Consider the following 27,659-nt stretch of genomic DNA (forward strand, 5'->3'; position numbering starts at 1 on the left):
TTATATCAACATGACGTTTGAATACGACATCACTCTTTTCGTAAATTACATGTTATAACTGTTGTCTGTCCATAGGCTTATACATACATTTATGTTATTTCCCATCAGGATGTAGCCTAATTGTCAGTTATCATCAGTTTGAATGTGTCAAATTATGTGCAGGCTGTAATTTGTATGTGAGTGGCCTTAACTTCTTTAGAAAACTATCTCTCACACTTATGCCAGTGTGGTTGCCTACTGTACCAGTCTGCTCTACACATCAGTGGTTTTCAACACCTTTGTCATATCAATTCAAGTTCAAGGCCCATTATATATTTGCATTTGAGCCACGGACCACCATTTGACCCGAAACTAAAGAATACACATTTCCACGCTGTATTTGTTGGTACCATAGGCAGTGGCAGCCAATATGTTTCAATCGTTTCAATTGAAACGGGCCTCGAGCCTCCACCCCCCCCCCCCCTTTTTTTGTAAAATAAATAGTAGAAATAGTAGTAGTATAGTAGTAGTAAGGTAGTAGGCTAGTAGTAGTAATATTGCATTGCATTGCAGCCTTCCAATCAACCTTGTCAATTATTCAGCCTCATCCTGTACCACTGGCAGCAGCTAATAATCACTGCAGGTAGGCTACTCGACCTGTCACGTTGACCTGTGTTTGGTTGTAATTGTTCCATTAAAATGTTCTTATTTTGATCTTAAGACCCAATAACTGCATGTCAAGTCTCCAGGTTTTCTTGAGAATATGAGTCCAACTAGTAGGCCTACTATGTTTTATTTGCAAGGGCCCACCATAACTCTTGTACAAATGGAACACTCTCTGATTGACTCTGAGTTACAGACCTGTTATGGTCATTCAGGGCTATCTCTGTGTTTATGGCAAAAATATAATTGACAAAAAATGTCCATGACTATGAGGCTTTTCTCCCCCTATACACCAATGTCTTGGCGGACAATAGCTGCATGTATAAGCTTACAGTGCCTGGCAACGTGAAGCAAGCTTGTAGATCTATTTAATACTTTTTGACTATTTCTTCTGAATGTTCACCTATTATGACATCCCCAAGTGTGAAAGTGATAATCAGCAAGCAATGCACACTATAGGATGGAAATGCCACAATTGGCATCGAAGGCTTGGAGAACATTATTATGCAATTGCCCCCCCCCCCCACCCCCACACAAAATGCAGTGAAAGCATGACATAAATAATATTTAAAATATATTTATTTAATAATCAACCACATAAACATTTAGAAGCATTACTACAGTACGATGAATTTCACATAATTTACTTAAAAATAAAAAAAAGTTAATTATTTTCCCTTCCATTAAATGTGTAATTGATTTAGAAATGTGCAGATAATTTGGCTGTATTCACTTATTCTGTATTGGTTTACATTTACTTAGTGTTGCACATTAAGCGGAGTCGCGTTCAAACACCCCAGTTAGGGAACCACTGTACTAGTCTAGGGGGCTAGTAGGGGGGCCAGTATCAGTGTGATAGCCACAGTCAGGCAAAGATAGGAGGGCTGAGTGGCCTTAGTGGCCTTAGCTATAGCAGCTGGAGTGACGGGGTGCGGTAATGAGCCGGTGGTTTGGGTGGTGGCAGTTTCCCTGGCAGTGTAGAAACAGGTGCCCACGTTGCCCACTTTGTCCACCACCTGCAGCTCTACATCGGGTGAACAACAGGAGGCGCTGTAGGACACCAGGGTTATGTTCTGGTTTTGCATGCCGCTCACTGCCACACTGGTGTTCAGTGCTCCGTTGCCCTGCTTGCTGATGCGTTCCACACCCGTGCCCTGGGGGCCGTTGCTGACGCTGGCAGAGAGTCGCCACGTAGACAAACTGCAGTTGGACTCGTAACATTGGGGGTCCAGGGCAGCCAGCTGACACACTGGCCGAGTTAAATCTGTCACCTATACGGGATGAGAAGGAAACATCAGTCAATTAAACGCGCTGTAATAAGCTTACAACGCGCCATTTTGTCATGCGTTGTGAGCTTGTAGATCAGCAGAACAATTTAGATTTGTATTTATTTATTTTGCCTATAATGCCAGGCAGAAAATAGGGATGACAGGTTGAAAGTGGTTAAAGGGAGATAGTTGATACAACTGTAATGTCACTGTTTGGGAGACTTACCGTGTTAACGATGGAAAAACGCAGCACAGCGTAGTTGGTATCCGTGCCCCCAGGCGCCTCAGCCTCGATGGTTAAGGTGACGTCACTCCCAGATGGTGTATTAAGACGGGCCATGAGGGTCACTGTACCATTGGCACTGCCTCCATCTGTGAGGAGGATGCTGGTTGGTCAAACCCACGGTCATTGGTGGCTCGGATGGTGACGTTTCCCCCTGTGCCGTTAATCGCCACAGTGAAAGGCACCAGGAACGGAGTTCCTGGCTCTAAGACGCCATCTGAATCAGCCTAAATGTATTGAAGAATGATACAACAATTACTGGGAGTTGTGATAAGCACTTTTCAAACTGGATATAGACTATAACAACACTGTGGCCTCCTTGTCCAATCTTCAGATATCCATAGTTAGTTTGTGTGCAGTTTGTAAATGAGGCATATCACAATTTAATGTTAAGTGGTGAAGCATCAATACAGGCGGTCTGCTTGTGTGTTAACAGTGTAGCTTATTCTTTACCAATAACCAAATAGATAAGATGGAAGTAGTATCTCTTATGATACATGCATAATAGAGTTTACAATAGTGTTACTGACCATGATACTGACAACGATACTGATAGTATCGTGGTCAGTATCATGTATGTCACTCATTGACTAAAAATATTTCACTTTTTAAAATCATTTCATTCCCTGAAGAAGGCTGAAAGGCCGAAACGTTGGATACTAATAAATATACAGCATCGTGGCTACGAGTGTGCGGCCTTTTTCTCTTTTTTACTTTTTTAAATGATGACATGAAAAGGTTTGAGAACCAGTTTTTTTTGTCATGGCAGGTCATGGCAGGTGCTCACCGTGACAGTCAGGCTGGAAGCCTTTAAGTTGGTAGCAGACTGTCTCTGGAAGTCAACAGCTGACGCTCTGGACTCTCTGCTGCCGCCCAGCCTCCCCTTCACGCGCACCACAAACTCCGTCGATGGGACCCTGTCCACCTGGACTAGGTAGTCTCCATCCTCCGCTAACCTCTGCTGCCCCAGATGTTTCCACCAGAGACACCCCCGTGACCGCTGCCGAGTCACTCCCCGTGACTGTCACCAACAATGAACCATTAACACCTTTAATGGCAAATGAAAGAAATATGGATATCTTATGCTGCATCATCCAGTCAATTTCTGAGGGAAAGAAAAAGAGTCTCCTTCAGCGCCACCTGGTGGTCACCAGTTTAGGCTCTGAGTGCCAATTCTCCAAATTTAAAAAAAATGTAAAAAAATAAAAAGAATTTTTTTTATTTTTTATTTTTTTTATACGTCTTTACGGGCATGGCAACCAGTGCATAGTTGATTTAGATACGGGATGACGTCCCTGGCACTTAAATTAAAAAGCTTCCTTTAGCTACACCCTGGCCCAACTGGACCAGAGGGATTTGAACTGCCAGACAACAACATCCTTAAGCACTTGAACTTTAGCATCCATATTTGTCGATCTACAAGCTATTTTTGTCGAAGCGATGTGGTGTAGAGCAGGGGTTCTCAAAGTGGGTGAAGTGATGTGGTGTCATAGTGGGTGAAGTGATGTGGTGTAGAGCAGGGGTTCTCAAAGTGGGTGAAGTGATGTGGTGTCATAGTGGGTGAAGTGATGTGGTGTAGAGCAGGGGTTCTCAAAGTGGGTGAAGTGATGTGGTGTCATAGTGGGTGAAGTGATGTGGTGTAGAGCAGGGGTTCTCAAAGTGGGTGCCGCGGCACACTACCGACCGACCAATCCTTAGATTTTTCACAGCAAGTTATGTGATACTCAATTTTTAAAAACTGACACAAATTTGAAAACTTCTAATAAACATAATTATAAACAATGCATACCAGCTCTAGGACGGGTCTCTAGAACATCATATCCTGTGAAATGGCTCTGGGCCAATTCCACAAAGTCAAACAGGAAGTCAATGTCACTTTGACCTGAAAATAAAAATGTTATACAGTATATGAAAGAAAATGATATGCTTGCAATAGGTGCATAGGACAATTAGACATATAGCCAGTGTGTCTTTTCACACTTTTTAGAATACTGAGAGAGCATAGAGACTCATTTTATTGTTTTGGTAGATCTGGCCGTAGAAAAACCCGAACCATGCAATGTGTCTTGCATAGTAGAATTTCACTGATTGATATTTATTGATGTAAATGTATACATTTATTCAAGAAATATCAGTCATATGTAATATACTACTTTTTTTTTTTTGTTGCCATTATTATTATTATTTAATTATAATTAGCTGTTTAAAAGGGAAAGCTACAGACAGCTACAAACAGCTAACTCACTAATAAGAATAAGCTGCTGATTTATTAGGTTCTCAAGATGACCAAATAGGTAAAATGCACGTCACCTATGACCTTCAGAGTGTAGGGTTGTTTAGCTGCATGGTTCTGAAGTTTCCTACAGCCAGGATGGAACCCAGCGGTCCTGTGCTATCAGCACTGCTCTGAGACACTCCTGTGAACACAACACACGCATTGGAAACCAACAGAGCACAGTGACAGGCTGACGGCAAGCAAGTGACCTTTTTCACCGCAGCCATATTGACGTAAAGTAGTTGTGTTATGTAACTTCCTTCACAGGTGTTATTGTTCCTCAAACTGAAGGGTTAGCTGCCCCTGCAGTACATTCTGTCCAGGGTACATTTTGGATGTGTAGTATACACATGAATTAATCTTAAGATCTATGTTGTTGATCCTCCTGTCAGTGACGTCTGGTGGCCTAAATTATCAATGGATGACATGTAAATGTGCGCAGCGTCCCTCACACAAGAGACGCACACACGCACGCACCCATCATTGCTGCTTTTCACTACAGTCAATGGGCATGTGTGGCTACTTCAGTTCAGATACAAAAATTTAATTATTTGTCGCTCAAATACCGGCAGAAGTGGATGTCTCAGTGGTGCATGAGTTGACAGTTTTGCATGCGTGTGAAGAAGGTCATTTGTGTGCATCCCACGCTCATTGCGTGAGAGTTGGCAGCTCCGTTTTACCTTCTGGGTTTATAAGAGTGAAACTCATGGAGCGTCCTGTGATGTAGATGATTAGGTTTGTAACTGTTAGCGGGCCTTCCTGTGGTTCTGGCAGCTTGCAGAATGGTCACCTACAGTAGTATAGAAACAAAAAGGATTAATCTGTTCCTAGTAGGCTACTAAAGCCACATTGGTGGCAGTGAGAGGTAACTGTTTTGATCCTCACCAGTATGACTATGACTACCAGTAGGGGCGCTGTTGTGCCAGAAACAGAGAGAGAGAGAGATAGTATTAGTGCTGCACTGTTGCCTGCTAATGAGAGAGAGGAGAGGGGGGGGGGGGGGGGGGGGGGGGGGGGGGGGGAGTTGCACCACTCAGTTCACATGGGTGTGATTTTCTTGTGATAGTGTATGTGGTTTTAGATATTTTAGCAGTGTCCATGGTGTCATGGACGCTGGGCTCACTTACCCAGATGATCCTAAGAGTTTTGCGAAAAAAATGCTAAATGTATAAACCAACTAGAAAATTCGCAATTTAAAAAAATTGCAGAGTGTGGTTGCCGCAGTGGCTTACATATGCCCCTCCCACTAGTATTGCCAGCCAATTACAATTTCAAGTCACGCCTTAGATCATGCGTAAGTAATTCGGAGGGGATTTAACCCCCGAAATTCATGTTTTTGCGACAAACGGTTACATTTCTCGCATTTGCGGCGCCCCCTATGGATGAAAATGGAATTGCTTTTAGAACTTGGTTGATTGAACCACCCCGGACATGTGATTCAAATTTGGGATGGATTGGACATTCCGTTCGTGATTTATGGCATTTTTTGTGATATAGGCCCCTCCTACTAACTTCGGAAGACGATTACGGCCGAACGATACGCACTTTCAAAATTCTGCAGTTCAGTTTTAATTGGATGGGTCCAGAGATCACGTGTGCCGATTTCTGTGAGATTTGGACAAAATCTGTAGGAGGAAAAGCAAAAAGTGTGTTTTGGACAAAATTCAAAATGGCGGAAAATCTATCATGGCGGAAATGGGCGTGGCCTATATGGGGAGATGCGTCATGACCCAAGGAATCCAGGGAAAAAATATTTTTTATTTTACGACCTACGGTTCAAGAGTTATAAGCCAAAAGGTAAAGTGGGCTGTTATAGCGCCACCATGAGGCCGACCGATAAAATTTTAGGGTTAAATAATTTTAGGGATAATGTTGAATTATCCCTAAAAGTTTTGTAACTATAGTGATTACAGTCTCCGAGGAACAAATACTTGAATGTGAATTTTTGCCTTTTCCCATTCATGTCAATGGGGAAATTTAAAAATCACTTTCACCTAGAAACTACATTCACACTTTGTTATTCAGCTTACTGTGGAGACACATGCTGGAACTTTTTAGTATTGAGTTTGTGCTTGAAATGTACTGTAATTCGACAATCAATCAATCAATCACTGACCTTGAGCAGTATAAATGACCTTCATAAGATTAGTAAATGACCTTCACCAGTATATATGACCTTCACCAGTATATATGACCTTGACCAGTATAAATGACCTTGACCAGTATAAATGACCTTGACCAGTATGCGGTCCGTGACCATGGACTATAGCCTTTCTCTTTTCCGCGATTTTCACCTTTTTTTTTTCAAATCCTCCGAAATCGAAAAAAAACGACATACTATTGTATGACCTCCGAGACCATGGATTAATGACCTTGACATGTATTAATGACCTTGACATGTATAAATGACCTTCACCAGTATAAATGACCTTGATCAGTATAAATGACCTTCACCAGTATAAATGACCTTGATCAGTATAAATGACCTTGACCAGTATAAATGACCTTGATCAGTGTAAATTACCGTGACCAGTATAAATTACCTTGACCAGTATGCAGTCCGACACCATAGACTATATCCCTTCACTTTTCCGCGATTTTCACCTTTTTTAAAATCCTCAACAATGATGAAGAATCGCGCACTATAGCGCGCCGCTCAATGACCTCTGAGACCATGGACCAATGAACCATGTAAATACAACACATTGAGCAGGGCACTGCAGGGAGTTGAACCCCGTTCAATGAACCATGTAAATACAACACATTGAGCAGGGCACTGCAGGGAGTTGAACCCCGTTCAATGAACCATGTAAATACAACACATTGAGCAGGGAGTTGAACCCCATTCAATGAACCATGTAAATACAACACATTGAGCAGGGCACTGCAGGGAGTTGAACCCCGTTCCGGTAAACCAGAAGTACGACACCAGTGCCTTAGGTTTTGTGTTGTCCTTTACAGGTCCTTTCGTTGAAATGTAAATTTTACATTTCAAACAGTAAAGTAATGTATAAAGAAGAGAAACACAAAAGCACAAAAATAACATTTTCGAATTACCTTTGCTTTGAGTTTTTAAACTTTCTCTTTTGCCGACCTCCCACATTTCATTCGATGATTAACAAAAAACAGTGTTGGATCTGTAAGGATCCATTTGGTTACACGTGCGTGCGTGTGTACATGCTTCGATAACCAGTGTTGGACCTGTAAGGGTCAATTTGGTTACATGTGTTACACTCTCAAAGTTAAAGACCTGTAAGGGTCTATTTGGTTACATGTGTTACACTCTCAGAATGACAGACCTGTAAGGGTCCATTTGGTTACATGTGTTACACTCTCAGACTTACAGACATGGACCAAATGGTCCATTTGGTTACACTAGACCTGTACGTGCCCGTCGGCCACCATATATACTCTCAGAGTTAGAGCTGTAAGGGTCCATTTGGTTACATGTGTTACACTCTCAGAGTTACATTTGGTTAGCGTGTGCATGCACATGTGCGCCCGTGCGTGTGTAGGTGCATGTGTGTGTGCGTGCGTGTGTGCACGCTTCAATAACCACTGTTGGACCCCATGGGGATCAAGGACCTCAGGGAGCCACCCATAATTCACAACGATCACAGCGAACTCTGTTGCGTCACAACTGGTGGCCAACAGTCATAACCAACACCGCCGCCGACCCACAGGAGAATACCATCGCACAGTGGTATCAGACCAACCACCATCAGCCAGCCCTCAAACCAAACCCTTCGACCTAGAAGAACTCGAAACTGCAATGGGAAAGTTGAGCACCTGGGACCTAACGCAAAGACCTGGCTCGTGGGGATACTGAATAAATGCATGGCACAGAAAACCATCCCTTCTGTCTGGAGAAAGGCCAAAGTGGTTGCAATCCCCAAACCTGGCAAAGACCCATCATCCCCAAAGAGCTACCGACCCATTTCCCTCCTCTGCATCACCTACAAGAGAGGCTGCTACTCCAACGCCTCATGCCACTCATAGACACCAAGCTGACTAAAGACCAAGCTGGTTTCCGTCCCGGCCGCTCCTGTGCTGGACAGAGCTCAACCTCACCCAACCTCTGGCTTGCTCAGCTCGCATTCTGAGCTGGCTGGCTTGCCAGAAAGGCTGGTTCTGTTGCTGCAAGGCAGGGCGGAGCAGACTGGGCCAGGCAGACAGAGAGCCAGGCCTCGAGAGAGGCCTGGCTGAGCTGACTGAGCAAGGCTAGTATGGCTGCAGTGGCTGACTGCAAGGGCTGATATGCTCTGGCTTGGCAGCCTGACTTTCTACACTGGCTGACTGGCGGAGCTGACTGGGCAGGCTTGCTGGCTAGCTGGCTTGCTGAGCTCCCTGAGGGAAGCTTTGGGATGGATCTCTAGGGGCATCGGCTTGTGTTGAGCCTTCCAACGGCGTCTACCTTGATCTCCGTCCTAAGAAAGAAAGACAGAAAAAGAAAGACACGCACAAACCCAACTATGCAGCTTCCACCTGAGGAACCGAGACGCGAAAAAAGAACTGAGCGTCACTTGGGATGGTCACAAACTCTCCAACCATACCCACCCCATGTATCTTGGAGTTACACTGGACAGGACCCTCTTCTTCAAAAAACACCTGGAGAACACAAAAGCCACGGTCAACACCCACAATAACATCCTGTGAAAACTAGTGAACTCCAAGAGGGGCGCAGACCCACAAACAATCCGTGCAACTGCCATGGCCCTGTCTTTCTCTACAGCAGAGTATGCCTGCTCAAGCTGGAGCCGATCACGTCACACCAAATTGGTCGACACAGCCCTAAATGACACCTGTCGCATCAACACGGGATGCGTCAAGACAACACCTGTCCCGTGCCTTTATGCACTAGCCGGCACCTCCCCCCGCACATCAGACAACTGTGTATCGCTCAAGATGAATGGAGAACACAGGAGATAGACAGTGAAGTTGGGAATGAACGAAGGAAAGTCTGGAATTAAATGATAGAGAACACCTCACACACACATAGTTTCCTTTCGTGGCTGTTTACATTCGAGGGTTGCCGGTCCTCTCGAACGGAACAGTTTAACGTCATGCCCAGGACGAAAAGATATAGAGAACACCAACATGACAAATAACAGCAGGAAGGCATGGGCCACAATCCACCGTCTTGGCAAAGACCACACCACCCATAATTCACAACGGTCACAGCAAACTCTATTGCATCACAACTGGTGTAGTTATTGGATGGAGCCCGCACACCACCAAAAAAAGAAAAACAACATACTATAGTATGCCCTCCGTGACCATGGACTTTAGCCTTTCGCTTTTCTGCGATTTAACCTTTTTTCAAATCCTCAACAATGATGAAGAATCGTGCACTATAGCGTGCCACTTAATGACCTTGACCAATATCAATGACCTTGAGCAGTATAAATTACCTTCAATAAGACTAGTAAATGACCTTGACCAGTATAAATGACCTTGACAAGTACAAATGACCTTGACCAGTATAAATGACCTTCACCAGTAGAAATGACCGTGACCAGTATATGACTGTGACCAGTATACATGACCTTCATGAGACTAGTAAATGACCTTGACCAGTATAAATGACCTTTATAAGACTAGTAAATGATCTTCACCAGTATAAATGACCTTGACCAGTATGCGGTCCGTGACCATGGACTATAGCCTTTTGCTTTTCCTTGATTTTCACCTTTAAAAAATCCTCAACAATGATGAAGAATCGCGCACTATAGCGCGCCGCTCAATGACCTGAGACCATGGACCAATGAATGAAATACAACACATTGAGCAGGGCACTGCAGGGAGTTGAACCCCGTTCCGGTAAACCAGAAGTCCGACACCAGTGCCTTAGTTTTTGTGTTGTTGTTCATTTAAAGGTCCAGGTGTGCATACGCATGTGCGCCTGTGCGTGTGTAGGTGCATGTGTGTGTGCACGCTTCAATGACCACTGTTGGACCCAATGGCGATCAAGGACCTCAGGGAGCCACCCATAATTCACAACGGTCACAGCAAACTCTGTTGCATCACAACTGGTGGCCAACAGTCGTAACCAACACCGCCGCCGACCCACAGGAGAATACCATCGCACAGTGGTATCAGACCAACCACAATCAGCCAGCCCTCAAACCAAACCATTCGACCTAGAAGAACTCGAAACCCGGAAAAGCAGCAGGGATTGATGACATACTGGCAGAAATTATACAGCACCTGGAACCTAACGCAAAGACCTGGCTCGTGGGGATGCTGAACACATGCATGGCACAGAAAACCATCCCTTCTGTCTGGAGAAAGGTCAAAGTGGTTGCAATCCCCAAACCTGGCAAAGACCCATCATCCTCAAAGAGCTACCGACCCATTTCCCTCCTCTGCATCACCTACAAGAGAGGCTGCTACTCCAACGCCTCATATCACTCATAGACACCAAGCTGACTAAAGACCAAGCTGGTTTCCGTCCCGTCCTGTGCTGGACAGAGCTCAACCTCACCCAACACATTGAGGATGGGTTTGAGGGAAAACAAATAACTGGAGCAGCAACTGGAGGGCGAAGCAAGCACGCAGGCAGCTTGTGCCTGCCTGCCTTCCTGCCTGCCTTCCTCATGTGGAAACTGCATAGTTGACTTTGTGTGTGTCTTTCTTTTTCTGTCTGTCTTTCTTAGGATGAAGATCAAGGTAGACGCCGTTGGAAGGCTCAACACAAGCTGATGCCCCTAGAGATCCATCCCAAAGCTTCCCTCAGGGAGCCCAGCAAGCCAGCTAGCCAGCAAGCCCGCCCAGTCAGCCAACGCAGCCAGCCAGCTCCGCCAGTCAGCCAGTGTAGAAAGTCAGGCTGACAAGCCAGAGCATATCAGCCCTTGCAGTCCGCCATTGCAGCCATACCAGCCTTGCTCAGTCAGCTCAGCCAGGCCTCTCTCGAGGCCTGGCTCTCTGTCTGCCTGGCCCGGTCTGCCCTGCCCTGCCTTGCAGCAACAGAACCAGCCTTGCTAGCAAGCCAGCCAGCTCAGAATACGAGCTCAGCAAGCCAACGCAGCTGGCAAGCACGTCTAAACCAGTTTCAGACAGGCAGGCCAAGGCAGACAGACAGGAAGACCGAGGCGCCTAGGCAGGCAGACAGGCCAGGAAGGCAACAAAGTGCAGGCAGGGGGACTATCCGGCCTAAGGCTGCGCTGCAAGGGTTGGAGCCTGGCCAGCTCCTGCTGGTCTTGGCTGAGTGGCTGTGGCTGCACAGTAAGGCTGCGGTAACCTAGTCTGGGCTTGCTGCTGCACTGGCTTGCTCAGCTCGCATTCTGAGCTGGCTGGCTTGCCAGAAAGGCTGGTTCTGTTGCTGCAAGGCAGGGCAGGGCAGACCGGGCCAGGCAGACAGAGAGCCAGGCCTCGAGAGAGGCCTGGCTGAGCTGACTGAGCAAGGCTGGTATGGCTGCAGTGGCTGACTGCAACGGCTGATATGCTCTGGCTTGGCAGCCTGACTTTCTACACTGGCTGACTGGCGGAGCCGACTGGCTGCGTTCGCTGACTGGGCAGGCTTGCTGGCTAGCTGGCTTGCTGAACTCCCTGAGGGAAGCTTTGGGATGGATCTCTAGGGGCATCGGCTTGTGTTGAGCCTTCCAACGGCGTCTACCTTGATCTCCGTCCTAAGAAAGAAAGACAGAAAAAGAAAGACACACACAAACCCAACTATGCAGCTTGCACCTGAGGAACCGAGACGCGAAAAACCGCCACCGACCCACAGGAGAATACCATCGCACAGTGGTATCAGACCAACCTCAATCAGCCAGCCCTCAAACCAAACCCTTCGACCTAGAAGAACTCGAAACTGCAATGGGAAAGTTGAAACCCGGAAAAGCAGCAGGGATTGATGACATACTGGCAGAAATGATACAGCACCTGGGACCTAACGCAAAGACCTGGCTCGTGGGGATACTGAATACATGCATGGCACAGAAAACCATCCCTTCTGTCTGGAGAAAGGCCAAAGTGGTTGCAATCCCCAAACCTGGCAAAGACCCATCATCCCCAAAGAGCTACCGACCCATTTCCCTCCTCTGCATCACCTACAAGAGAGGCTGCTACTCCTGTTTACATTCGAGGGTTGCCGGTCCTCTCGAACGGAACAGTTTAACGTCATGCCCAGGACGAAAAGATATAGAGAACACCAACATGACAAATAACAGCAGGAAGGCATGAGCCACAATCCACCGTCTTGGCAAAGACCACACCACCCATAATTCACAACGGTCACAGCAAACTCTGTTGCATCACAACTGGTGTAGGTATTGGATGGAGCCCGCACATCACAGGTGTAAAAAAAACGTTCTGTATTGAAATACTGACAACGTTTCGATCTATTTGATCTTCATCAGGTCAAGTGTACACAAAACATACACTTTTATACTAAGGGAGTGCCCCCATCAACCAATCAAAACACCACATTTTGGTGCCCCTCCCATCACTGCAGGTGTGACACATCAACCCTGAGTGAGTATGTGGGGACCCAGACATATTGATGTAAATATAGTCTGTTCAGAAATGTTAGTGCCTCTCATAGAGCTTGTAGGTGATGCAGAGGAAGGAAATGGGTCGGTAGCTCTTCGGGGATAATGGGTCTTTGCCAGGTTTAGGGATTGCAACCACTTTGGCCTTTCTCCAGACAGAAGGGATGGTTTTCTGTGCCATGCACGTGTTCAGCATCCCCACAAGCCAGGTCTTTGCGCTAGGTCCCAGGTGCTGTATAATTTCTTCCAGCATGTCATCAATCCCTGCTGCTTTTCCGGGTTTCAACTTTCCCATTGCAGTTTCAAGTTCTTCTAGGTCGAAGGGTTTGGTTTGAGGACTGGCTGATTGTGGTTGGTCTGATACCACTGTGCGATGGTATTCTATGTGGGTCGGTGGCGGTGTTGGTTACGACTGTTGGCCACCAGTTGTGACCAACACCGCCACCGACCCACAGGAGAATACCATCACACAGTGGTATCAGACCAACCTCAATCAGCCAGCCCTCAAACCAAACCCTTCGACCTAGAAGAACTCGAAACTGCAATGGGAAAGTTGAAACCCGGAAAAGCAGCAGGGATTGATGACATACTGGCAGAAATGATACAGCACCTGGGACCTAACGCAAAGACCTGGCTCGTGGGGATACTGAATAAATGCATGGCACAGAAAACCATCCCTTCTGTCTGGAGAAAGGCCAAAGTGGTTGCAATCCCCAAACCTGGCAAAGACCCATCACCCCCAAAGAGCTACCGACCCATTTCCCTCCTCTGCATCACCTACAAGAGAGGCTGCTACTCCAACGCCTCATACCACTCATAGACACCAAGCTGACTAAAGACCAAGCTGGTTTCCGTCCCGTCCTGTGCTGGACAGAGCTCAACCTCACCCAACACATTGAGGATGGGTTTGAGGGAAAACAAATAACTGGAGCAGCATTCAGAGATCTCTCTGCTGCCTACGACACTGTCCAACACCGCACAATGGTCAGGAAAAGCCTCCTCAACAACAGGCGCTTCTATGTCCACTTAAATGACCAGAGGAGTAAATGGAAAGCCCAAAAGAACGGCCTACCACAAGGTAGCCTGCTCGCCCCCTCCTTTTCAATATCTACACAAACGTCCAGCCACTACCCAAAGTAGTAGTACTGGAATGAAATGATAGAACACCTCACACACACATAGTTTCCTTTCGTGGCTGTTTACATTCGAGGGTCGCCGGTCCTCTCGAACGGAACAGTTTAACGTCATGCCCAGGACGAAAAGATATAGAGAACACCAACATGACAAATAACAGCAGGAAGGCATGGGCCACAATCCACCGTCTTGGCAAAGACCACACCACCCATAATTCACAACGGTCACAGCAAACTCTATTGCATCACAACTGGTGTAGTTATTGGATGGAGCCCGCACACCACCAAAAAAAGAAAAACAACATACTATAGTATGCCCTCCGTGACCATGGACTTTAGCCTTTCGCTTTTCTGCGATTTAACCTTTTTTCAAATCCTCAACAATGATGAAGAATCGTGCACTATAGCATGCCACTTAATGACCTTGACCAATATCAATGACCTTGAGCAGTATAAATTACCTTCAATAAGACTAGTAAATTACCTTGACCAGTATAAATGACCTTGACAAGTACAAATGACCTTGACCAGTATAAATGACCTTCACCAGTAGAAATGACCGTGACCAGTATATGACTGTGACCAGTATACATGACCTTCATGAGACTAGTAAATGACCGTGACCAGTATAAATGACCTTTATAAGACTAGTAAATGATCTTCACCAGTATAAATGACCTTGACCAGTATGCGGTCCGTGACCATGGACTATAGCCTTTTGCTTTTCCTTGATTTTCACCTTTAAAAAATCCTCAACAATGATGAAGAATCGCGCACTATAGCGCGCCGCTCAATGACCTGAGACCATGGACCAATGAATGAAATACAACACATTGAGCAGGGCACTGCAGGGAGTTGAACCCCGTTCCGGTAAACCAGAAGTCCGACACCAGTGCCTTAGTTTTTGTGTTGTTGTTCATTTAAAGGTCCAGGTGTGCATACGCATGTGCGCCTGTGCGTGTGTAGGTGCATGTGTGCATGTGTGTGTGCACGCTTCAATGACCACTGTTGGACCCCATGGGGATCAAGGACCTCAGGGAGCCACCCATAATTCACAACGGTCACAGCGAACTCTGTTGCATCACAACTGGTGGCCAACAGTCGTAACCAACACCGCCGCCGACCCACAGGAGAATACCATCGCACAGTGGTATCAGACCAACCACAATCAGCCAGCCCTCAAACCAAACCCTTCGACCTAGAAGAACTCGAAACTGCAATGGGAAAGTTGAAACCCGGAAAAGCAGCAGGGATTGATGACATACTGGCAGAAATTATACAGCACCTGGAACCTAACGCAAAGACCTGGCTCGTGGGGATGCTGAACACATGCATGGCACAGAAAACCATCCCTTCTGTCTGGAGAAAGGCCAAAGTGGTTGCAATCCCCAAACCTGGCAAAGACCCATCATCCTCAAAGAGCTACCGACCCATGTCCCTCCTCTGCATCACCTACAAGAGAGGCTGCTACTCCAACGCCTCATACCACTCATAGACACCAAGCTGACTAAAGACCAAGCTGGTTTCCGTCCCGTCCTGTGCTGGACAGAGCTCAACCTCACCCAACACATTGAGGATGGGTTTGAGGGAAAACAAATAACTGGAGCAGCAACTGGAGGGCGAAGCAAGCACGCAGGCAGCTTGTGCCTGCCTGCGTGCCTGCCTGCCTTCCTGCCTGCCTGCCTTCCTCATGTGGAAGGTGCATAGTTGACTTTGTGTGTGTCTTTCTTTTTCTGTCTGTCTTTCTTAGGATGAAGATCAAGGTAGACGCCGTTGGAAGGCTCAACACAAGCCGATGCCCTTAGAGATCCATCCCAAAGCTTCCCTCAGGGAGCCCAGCAAGCCAGCTAGCCAGCAAGCCCGCCCAGTCAGCCAACGCAGCCAGCAAGCTCTGCCAGTCAGCCAGTGTAGAAAGTCAGGCTGACAAGCCAGAGCATATCAGCCCTTGCAGTCCGCCATTGCAGCCATACCAGCCTTGCTCAGTCAGCTCAGCCAGGCCTCTCTCGAGGCCTGGCTCTCTGTCTGCCTGGCCCGGTCTTCCCTGCCCTGCCTTGCAGCAACAGAACCAGCCTTGCTAGCAAGCCAGCCAGCTCAGAATACGAGCTCAGCAAGCCAACGCAGCTGGCAAGCACGCAGTTAGTCTAAACCAGTTTCAGACAGGCAGGCCAAGGCAGACAGACAGGAAGACCGAGGCGCCTAGGCAGGCAGACAGGCCAGGAAGGCAACAAAGTGCAGGCAGGGGGACTATCCGGCCTAAGGCTGCGCTGCAAGGGTTGGAGCCTGGCCAGCTCCTGCTGGTCTTGGCTGAGTGGCTGTGGCTGCACAGTAAGGCTGCGGTAACCTAGTCTGGGCTTGCTGCTGCACTGGCTTGCTCAGCTCGCATTCTGAGCTGGCTGGCTTGCCAGAAAGGCTGGTTCTGTTGCTGCAAGGCAGGGCAGGGCAGACCGGGCCAGGCAGACAGAGAGCCAGGCCTCGAGAGAGGCCTGGCTGAGCTGACTGAGCAAGGCTGGTATGGCTGCAGTGGCTGACTGCAAGGGCTGATATGCTCTGGCTTGGCAGCCTGACTTTCTACACTGGCTGACTGGCGGAGCTGACTGGCTGCGTTCGCTGACTGGGCAGGCTTGCTGGCTAGCTGGCTTGCTGAACTCCCTGAGGGAAGCTTTGGGATGTATCTCTAGGGGCATCGGCTTGTGTTGAGCCTTCCAACGGCGTCTACCTTGATCTCCGTCCTAAGAAAGAAAGACAGAAAAAGAAAGACACACACAAACCCAACTATGCAGCTTGCACCTGAGGAACCGAGACGCGAAAAACCGCCACCGACCCACAGGAGAATACCATCGCACAGTGGTATCAGACCAACCTCAATCAGCCAGCCCTCAAACCAAACCCTTCGACCTAGAAGAACTCGAAACTGCAATGGGAAAGTTGAAACCCGGAAAAGCAGCAGGGATTGATGACATACTGGCAGAAATGATACAGCACCTGGGACCTAACGCAAAGACCTGGCTCGTGGGGATACTGAATACATGCATGGCACAGAAAACCATCCCTTCTGTCTGGAGAAAGGCCAAAGTGGTTGCAATCCCCAAACCTGGCAAAGACCCATCATCCCCAAAGAGCTACCGACCCATTTCCCTCCTCTGCATCACCTACAAGAGAGGCTGCTACTCCTGTTTACATTCGAGGGTTGCCGGTCCTCTCGAACGGAACAGTTTAACGTCATGCCCAGGACGAAAAGATATAGAGAACACCAACATGACAAATAACAGCAGGAAGGCATGAGCCACAATCCACCGTCTTGGCAAAGAACACACCACCCATAATTCACAACGGTCACAGCAAACTCTGTTGCATCACAACTGGTGTAGGTATTGGATGGAGCCCGCACATCACAGGTGTAAAAAAAACGTTCTGTATTGAAATACTGACAACGTTTCGATCTATTTGATCTTCATCAGGTCATGTGTACACAAAACATACACTTTTATACTAAGGGAGTGCCCCCATCAACCAATCAAAACACCACATTTTGGTGCCCCTCCCATCACTGCAGGTGTGACACGTCAACCCTGAGTGAGTATGTGGGGACCCAGACATATTGATGTAAATATAGTCTGTTCAGAAATGTTAGTGCCTCTCATAGAGCTTGTAGGTGATGCAGAGGAAGGAAATGGGTCGGTAGCTCTTCGGGGATAATGGGTCTTTGCCAGGTTTAGGGATTGCAACCACTTTGGCCTTTCTCCAGACAGAAGGGATGGTTTTCTGTGCCATGCACGTGTTCAGCATCCCCACAAGCCAGGTCTTTGCGCTAGGTCCCAGGTGCTGTATCATTTCTTCCAGCATGTCATCAATCCCTGCTGCTTTTCCGGGTTTCAACTTTCCCATTGCAGTTTCAAGTTCTTCTAGGTCGAAGGGTTTGGTTTGAGGACTGGCTGATTGTGGTTGGTCTGATACCACTGTGCGATGGTATTCTATGTGGGTCGGTGGCGGTGTTGGTTACGACTGTTGGCCACCAGTTGTGACCAACACCGCCACCGACCCACAGGAGAATACCATCACACAGTGGTATCAGACCAACCTCAATCAGCCAGCCCTCAAACCAAACCCTTCGACCTAGAAGAACTCGAAACTGCAATGGGAAAGTTGAAACCCGGAAAAGCAGCAGGGATTGATGACATACTGGCAGAAATGATACAGCACCTGGGACCTAACGCAAAGACCTGGCTCGTGGGGATACTGAATAAATGCATGGCACAGAAAACCATCCCTTCTGTCTGGAGAAAGGCCAAAGTGGTTGCAATCCCCAAACCTGGCAAAGACCCATCACCCCCAAAGAGCTACCGACCCATTTCCCTCCTCTGCATCACCTACAAGAGAGGCTGCTACTCCAACGCCTCATACCACTCATAGACACCAAGCTGACTAAAGACCAAGCTGGTTTCCGTCCCGTCCTGTGCTGGACAGAGCTCAACCTCACCCAACACATTGAGGATGGGTTTGAGGGAAAACAAATAACTGGAGCAGCATTCAGAGATCTCTCTGCTGCCTACGACACTGTCCAACACCGCACAATGGTCAGGAAAAGCCTCCTCAACAACAGGCGCTTCTATGTCCACTTAAATGACCAGAGGAGTAAATGGAAAGCCCAAAAGAACGGCCTACCACAAGGTAGCCTGCTCGCCCCCTCCTTTTCAATATCTACACAAACGTCCAGCCACTACCCAAAGTAGTAGTACTGGAATGAAATGATAGAACACCTCACACACACATAGTTTCCTTTCGTGGCTGTTTACATTCGAGGGTCGCCGGTCCTCTCGAACGGAACAGTTTAACGTCATGCCCAGGACGAAAAGATATAGAGAACACCAACATGACAAATAACAGCAGGAAGGCATGGGCCACAATCCACCGTCTTGGCAAAGACCACACCACCCATAATTCACAACGGTCACAGCAAACTCTATTGCATCACAACTGGTGTAGTTATTGGATGGAGCCCGCACACCACCAAAAAAAGAAAAACAACATACTATAGTATGCCCTCCGTGACCATGGACTTTAGCCTTTCGCTTTTCTGCGATTTAACCTTTTTTCAAATCCTCAACAATGATGAAGAATCGTGCACTATAGCATGCCACTTAATGACCTTGACCAATATCAATGACCTTGAGCAGTATAAATTACCTTCAATAAGACTAGTAAATTACCTTGACCAGTATAAATGACCTTGACAAGTACAAATGACCTTGACCAGTATAAATGACCTTCACCAGTAGAAATGACCGTGACCAGTATATGACTGTGACCAGTATACATGACCTTCATGAGACTAGTAAATGACCGTGACCAGTATAAATGACCTTTATAAGACTAGTAAATGATCTTCACCAGTATAAATGACCTTGACCAGTATGCGGTCCGTGACCATGGACTATAGCCTTTTGCTTTTCCTTGATTTTCACCTTTAAAAAATCCTCAACAATGATGAAGAATCACGCACTATAGCGCGCCGCTCAATGACCTGAGACCATGGACCAATGAATGAAATACAACACATTGAGCAGGGCACTGCAGGGAGTTGAACCCCGTTCCGGTAAACCAGAAGTCCGACACCAGTGCCTTAGTTTTTGTGTTGTTGTTCATTTAAAGGTCCAGGTGTGCATACGCATGTGCGCCTGTGCGTGTGTAGGTGCATGTGTGCATGTGTGTGTGCACGCTTCAATGACCACTGTTGGACCCCATGGGGATCAAGGACCTCAGGGAGCCACCCATAATTCACAACGGTCACAGCGAACTCTGTTGCATCACAACTGGTGGCCAACAGTCGTAACCAACACCGCCGCCGACCCACAGGAGAATACCATCGCACAGTGGTATCAGACCAACCACAATCAGCCAGCCCTCAAACCAAACCCTTCGACCTAGAAGAACTCGAAACTGCAATGGGAAAGTTGAAACCCGGAAAAGCAGCAGGGATTGATGACATACTGGCAGAAATTATACAGCACCTGGAACCTAACGCAAAGACCTGGCTCGTGGGGATGCTGAACACATGCATGGCACAGAAAACCATCCCTTCTGTCTGGAGAAAGGCCAAAGTGGTTGCAATCCCCAAACCTGGCAAAGACCCATCATCCTCAAAGAGCTACCGACCCATGTCCCTCCTCTGCATCACCTACAAGAGAGGCTGCTACTCCAACGCCTCATACCACTCATAGACACCAAGCTGACTAAAGACCAAGCTGGTTTCCGTCCCGTCCTGTGCTGGACAGAGCTCAACCTCACCCAACACATTGAGGATGGGTTTGAGGGAAAACAAATAACTGGAGCAGCAACTGGAGGGCGAAGCAAGCACGCAGGCAGCTTGTGCCTGCCTGCGTGCCTGCCTGCCTTCCTGCCTGCCTGCCTTCCTCATGTGGAAGGTGCATAGTTGACTTTGTGTGTGTCTTTCTTTTTCTGTCTGTCTTTCTTAGGATGAAGATCAAGGTAGACGCCGTTGGAAGGCTCAACACAAGCCGATGCCCTTAGAGATCCATCCCAAAGCTTCCCTCGGGGAGCCCAGCAAGCCAGCTAGCCAGCAAGCCCGCCCAGTCAGCCAACGCAGCCAGCAAGCTCTGCCAGTCAGCCAGTGTAGAAAGTCAGGCTGACAAGCCAGAGCATATCAGCCCTTGCAGTCCGCCATTGCAGCCATACCAGCCTTGCTCAGTCAGCTCAGCCAGGCCTCTCTCGAGGCCTGGCTCTCTGTCTGCCTGGCCCGGTCTTCCCTGCCCTGCCTTGCAGCAACAGAACCAGCCTTGCTAGCAAGCCAGCCAGCTCAGAATACGAGCTCAGCAAGCCAACGCAGCTGGCAAGCACGCAGTTAGTCTAAACCAGTTTCAGACAGGCAGGCCAAGGCAGACAGACAGGAAGACCGAGGCGCCTAGGCAGGCAGACAGGCCAGGAAGGCAACAAAGTGCAGGCAGGGGGACTATCCGGCCTAAGGCTGCGCTGCAAGGGTTGGAGCCTGGCCAGCTCCTGCTGGTCTTGGCTGAGTGGCTGTGGCTGCACAGTAAGGCTGCGGTAACCTAGTCTGGGCTTGCTGCTGCACTGGCTTGCTCAGCTCGCATTCTGAGCTGGCTGGCTTGCCAGAAAGGCTGGTTCTGTTGCTGCAAGGCAGGGCAGGGCAGACCGGGCCAGGCAGACAGAGAGCCAGGCCTCGAGAGAGGCCTGGCTGAGCTGACTGAGCAAGGCTGGTATGGCTGCAGTGGCTGACTGCAAGGGCTGATATGCTCTGGCTTGGCAGCCTGACTTTCTACACTGGCTGACTGGCGGAGCTGACTGGCTGCGTTCGCTGACTGGGCAGGCTTGCTGGCTAGCTGGCTTGCTGAACTCCCTGAGGGAAGCTTTGGGATGTATCTCTAGGGGCATCGGCTTGTGTTGAGCCTTCCAACGGCGTCTACCTTGATCTCCGTCCTAAGAAAGAAAGACAGAAAAAGAAAGACACACACAAACCCAACTATGCAGCTTGCACCTGAGGAACCGAGACGCGAAAAACCGCCACCGACCCACAGGAGAATACCATCGCACAGTGGTATCAGACCAACCTCAATCAGCCAGCCCTCAAACCAAACCCTTCGACCTAGAAGAACTCGAAACTGCAATGGGAAAGTTGAAACCCGGAAAAGCAGCAGGGATTGATGACATACTGGCAGAAATTATACAGCACCTGGGACCTAACGCAAAGACCTGGCTCGTGGGGATACTGAATACATGCATGGCACAGAAAACCATCCCTTCTGTCTGGAGAAAGGCCAAAGTGGTTGCAATCCCCAAACCTGGCAAAGACCCATCATCCCCAAAGAGCTACCGACCCATTTCCCTCCTCTGCATCACCTACAAGAGAGGCTGCTACTCCTGTTTACATTCGAGGGTTGCCGGTCCTCTCGAACGGAACAGTTTAACGTCATGCCCAGGACGAAAAGATATAGAGAACACCAACATGACAAATAACAGCAGGAAGGCATGAGCCACAATCCACCGTCTTGGCAAAGAACACACCACCCATAATTCACAACGGTCACAGCAAACTCTGTTGCATCACAACTGGTGTAGGTATTGGATGGAGCCCGCACATCACAGGTGTAAAAAAAACTTTCTGTATTGAAATACTGACAACGTTTCGATCTATTTGATCTTCATCAGGTCATGTGTACACAAAACATACACTTTTATACTAAGGGAGTGCCCCCATCAACCAATCAAAACACCACATTTTGGTGCCCCTCCCATCACTGCAGGTGTGACACGTCAACCCTGAGTGAGTATGTGGGGACCCAGACATATTGATGTAAATATAGTCTGTTCAGAAATGTTAGTGCCTCTCATAGAGCTTGTAGGTGATGCAGAGGAAGGAAATGGGTCGGTAGCTCTTCGGGGATAATGGGTCTTTGCCAGGTTTAGGGATTGCAACCACTTTGGCCTTTCTCCAGACAGAAGGGATGGTTTTCTGTGCCATGCACGTGTTCAGCATCCCCACAAGCCAGGTCTTTGCGCTATTGCCCAGGTGCTGTATCATTTCTTCCAGCATGTCATCAATCCCTGCTGCTTTTCCGGGTTTCAACTTTCCCATTGCAGTTTCAAGTTCTTCTAGGAATCTAGGTCGAAGGGTTTGGTTTGAGGACTGGCTGATTGTGGTTGGTCTGATACCACTGTGCGATGGTATTCTATGTGGGTCGGTGGCGGTGTTGGTTACGACTGTTGGCCACCAGTTGTGACCAACACCGCCACCGACCCACAGGAGAATACCATCACACAGTGGTATCAGACCAACCTCAATCAGCCAGCCCTCAAACCAAACCCTTCGACCTAGAAGAACTCGAAACTGCAATGGGAAAGTTGAAACCCGGAAAAGCAGCAGGGATTGATGACATACTGGCAGAAATGATACAGCACCTGGGACCTAACGCAAAGACCTGGCTCGTGGGGATACTGAATAAATGCATGGCACAGAAAACCATCCCTTCTGTCTGGAGAAAGGCCAAAGTGGTTGCAATCCCCAAACCTGGCAAAGACCCATCACCCCCAAAGAGCTACCGACCCATTTCCCTCCTCTGCATCACCTACAAGAGAGGCTGCTACTCCAACGCCTCATACCACTCACAGACACCAAGCTGACTAAAGACCAAGCTGGTTTCCGTCCTGGCCGCTCCTGTGCTGGACAGAGCTCAACCTCACCCAACACATGGAGGATGGGTTTGAGGGAAAACAAATAACTGGAGCAGCATTCAGAGATCTCTCTGCTGCCTATGACACTGTCCAACACCGCACAATGGTCGGGAAAAGCCTCCTCAACAACAGGCGCTTCTATGTCCAGTTAAATGACCAGAGGAGTAAATGGAAAGCCCAAAAGAACGGCCTACCACAAGGTAGCCTGCTCGTCCCCTCCTTTTCAATATCTACACAAACGTCCAGCCACTACCCAAAGTAGTAGTACTGGAATGAAATGATAGAACACCTCACACACACAGTTTCCTTTCGTGGCTGTTTACATTCGAGGGTCGCCGGTCCTCTCGAACGGAACAGTTTAACGTCATGCCCAGGACGAAAAGATATAGAGAACACCAACATGACAAATAACAGCAGGAAGGCATGGGCCACAATCCACCGTCTTGGGGGGAAAAAAATAGCTGATCAATAAGCCCCAAACGCGTTGCACTGTGACCCGTTTTGAGCTTGTACATCGGCTATTTTTGCTACAACAGCAATATGCAACGTGGCCCTCTGGAGTGAGAGTGGAAATAGTGGAAATATAGTCTCCATCGTCAAAGTTGCCCACCCCCATTCTAAACACTACAACATGCAGAGGAGAAGTCATAACAGAACCATCTAAACACTACAACATGCAGAGGAGAAGTCATAACAGAACCATCTAAACACTACAGCATGCAGAAGAGAAGTCATAACAGAACCATCTAAACACTACAACATGCAGAGGAGAAGTCATAACAGAACCATCTAAACACTACAGCATGCAGAGGAGAAGTCATAACAGAACCATCTAAACACTACAGCATGCAGAGAAGTCATAACAGAACCATCTAAACACTACAGCATGCAGAGGAGAAGTCATAACAGAACCATCTAATCACTACAGCATGCAGAGGGGAAGTCATAACAGAACTATCTAAACACTACAGCATGCAGAGGAGAAGTCATAACAGAACCATCTAAACACTACAGCATGCAGAGGAGAAGTCATAACAGAACCATCTAAACACTACAGCATGCAGAGGGGAAGTCATAACAGAACCATCTAAACACTACAACATGCAGAGGAGAAGTCATAACAGAACCATCTAAATACTACAACATGCAGTCATAACAGAACCATCTAAACACTACAGCATGCAGTCATAACAGAACCATCTAAACACTACTCTGTTCACCTCTAGTCGGTTATTTATTCAGCCACGGACCACCATTTGAGGCCATTTAGCCTCTCAGACCCATTTAAGCCACTGACCACCATTGTGAGCATAGAGTATATTATGAATAGAGAAAAGGCACCCAGAGGAAACCCTGAGGCCAAATGGACATAGTGGCCGAATGAAGGTATTGCAGCCTGGCCCCAAACACATGAACGCGCTGGTCCGTTGACTATCATTGTGCACGTTCACGACGGCAGCACGCTAGCTAGCTAACGAACACGCTAGTTCGTTAGCTAGCTAGCGTGCTGCCGTCATGAACCAGAATGCTCTGTTCCTACTGTGTTGTGTTCATATATGTTACTAACTACATTATAAAACCATGATCCAGTAGCCCAATGGATACCGTCGATGGTATGTGAACAACCGGGCCCGGGTTCACTTCCCAGTCGATGACCGAGTTTATTTTCTTCTTAACAAACACAACTGTTTGTTTGCATCAAGTCGAGGTCCTTTATTCATTCGGTATCTGAGCCACGGGACCACCATTTTTAGGCTCAAATACTGAATGAATAATGGACCTCGACGAGAAAAGCTAAAACAATTGTGTTAGTTTGGTAAGAAATGAAGCTAAACTCTCAGTCCTCAATGGGGACTCGAACCCGGGCCCTGGCCTTTGTCTACTAGGCGCCGACGGTAACCATTGGGCTACTGGAACACGGTTTTACAGAGTGGCACGAACATAATATATAAACATCACAACAAAGTTATCATAAAGTGATCACAGATGTTTGAACAACAACAACGTTAAGTATTAAATAACATTTAACGTACCTGCTTGCTGCGGACACGACGACGCCACGGCGGACATGGTGACGTGGCAAAATCAAAACAACACTGAGCAAAACCCCCCTCCACGCGTCTCTTCCGTATTTGAGGGGTTGGCGTCACTTCCTTCCGGGTGTGACGTGAGGCCACGCCCGCGAGTCTTTTGCCGCGTTTTTCTTGTAGGCATATATTATTGTAGTCATCTACGTTACATCCGGGTCCCGTCCGCTTCTATAGCTTCATATTATTATGATTCTGAACGCGTGAATCTTTTTATTTTTTACAATAACGTTATTTTTCAGAAAGGAAGCCATTGAGGCTTAAAATGTGTCTTAATGCTTCCAACTCGAGTATAATTATTATTAATGTAAACTGTAAAGTGTCCACGACAAAGAAAATGTATGACGTGAAGCTTCCTTGAGTAAGACCCGGAAGCGGGTTACGTCACGGCTTAAATAGTCAAGTCAAGACATGAGTCCCTTTCCTGGCAGCGTCCTCAGTGGTCTAGCGGTCTAGACGCCCGACCTCTTAATACAACTTTATAGAACTTCACGGGTTCAAACCCCTTTGATGTTTTTCTCAATCATTGATTCACAATATACCAGAATGCACGTTTAATCATAATACATAAAGCCAGGGCTGCCATATTTCAGAAAATGTCAAGAGTGAGACTCTAGTGTCTTAATGTGTTCGACGCCGTCCGAAGGGCGGCGGCGAAAAAAATTGGCTTTTTTTAATGTCGATTTGGCCCGTTTTAACGTTGATATTTAACCTTAACACTGATGTCTTCACCTCCATGCCAGCTGCTCTCCCTGCACTGACAGCCTCCTCATGCTTAAAGTAGAAATGAAAAAGATATCTATCTATCTATCTATGCTCCTCAGACCCAGCCAGCCAGCCAGCAAGCCACACACATAGTACTCAGACCCAGCCAGCCAGCCACACACATAGTGCTCAGACCCAGCCAGCCAGAAAGCCACACACATAGTGCTCAGACCCAGCCAGCCAGCAAGCCAGCAAGCCACACACATAGTGCTCAGACCCAGCCAGCCAGCAAGCCACACACATAGTGCTCAGACCCAGCCAGCCACACACATAGCTCCGTAAGGGAGTGGTTGCACCACTCAAGAAATCTTCAAAAAACTGAAGATGCTACTGGAGATTGGAGAACCTGATTTGGACATGATCTGATGCAGGACAATGTCACTATGACAGAAAGAGAAGATAGGTCTGGCCACATTCATTCACCCCATAATCTCAGTGGAAATTGGGGAATATGTCAGAAAACTGGAATGTGGGAAAATTCCTTATTTTTACATTTTCTTAGTTCAAACACATCTGTGGGCTCTCTCTCTCTCTATGAACAGAAACAAGTTGCGATGCGGCCCCTCCACCTTCACTTCACTTCACACACACACACACACACACACACACACACACACACACACACACACGACTTTGTCCCTATAATGTGCACGGGCTATGGCACCGTTCCACTTCCTCATATCACGCAAGTATAGAAGAGAGATAGTCACAGGTCACTTACTCACTTGTTGTAACTTGTGGGGGCTATATTGTCTTCCATGAAAAATATTTCGAAGCGATGTTAAACTCTGCATGGCTCACTCACTGTTTACCCTCCTGCATATATCACATCGGCTATTTTACCGTTTGTGAGGACGCATGAGCGTGCGTTATTACGTGGCGGAGCCGCAGAGAAAATTGTTATTTATCATTATAATGCGTGTGAAATGGCATGTGTGGCGTGGTGCGTGGTAAAGGGTTAAATTGCGTGACTGTTACACTCAAAGGGTGAGACATGGCAGCTCTGATAAAGCAGACAGCCCTGTGATTAAACCTTCAGCATTACATTACACTGCAACCCCACTGTGGCTAATACCTTTTTATTCACAATGCCAAGTTATTGTACTCCTAATAATATATCATGGTGTAGTCTAGCTCTGGTTTGATTGATTGATTTAAATATTTTATTAATAGTTTGTTGAATTACAGTACATTTCAAGCACAAACTCAATACAAAGACTGTTAACTGTGAGTGGACGACCCAATTAAGCATTACACTTGTTTAAGAGGGTCCACATTGTTCAATTCATCAAAAGTCCACATTGTTCAATTCATCAAAAAACAACATTATTACAAACCTACATTATGTGGGATCCTTTAGCTTACAAACGGAGTGACATTTCTGGCCACAACGTGGGTGTCGCTGGGCTGTGGCGCTGCCAACTGACTTTTGTGTTTCCCTCTGCTTCATGATCACCTTAGTTCCTTTATTACAGCGAATCAAAGGTGTGTGAAATACTTCTGTAATTAATGA

At 47.4% G+C, this 27,659-nt stretch overlaps 1 pseudogene across 1 annotated transcript in view; it reads right to left on the minus strand.

The window, feature by feature from the left end:
• Positions 1-1,463: 1,463 nt before the first annotated feature.
• LOC310854970 overlaps positions 1,464-27,659 on the minus strand; it is a 32,677-nt pseudogene continuing 6,481 nt past the window's right edge. The window contains exons 5-9 of the transcript in view: positions 4,504-4,553; positions 4,008-4,075; positions 2,981-3,214; positions 2,137-2,420; positions 1,464-1,913 (exon numbers count right to left, since the gene is read on the minus strand). The product of the transcript in view is annotated as an uncharacterized misc_RNA (transcript). The remainder of the gene's footprint in view (positions 1,914-2,136; positions 2,421-2,980; positions 3,215-4,007; positions 4,076-4,503; positions 4,554-27,659) is intronic.

Source organism: Protomyctophum parallelum (assembly GCF_964188405.1).
Source record: "Protomyctophum parallelum genome assembly, chromosome: 1".
NCBI classification, from domain to species: Eukaryota; Metazoa; Chordata; class Actinopteri; order Myctophiformes; family Myctophidae; genus Protomyctophum; species Protomyctophum parallelum.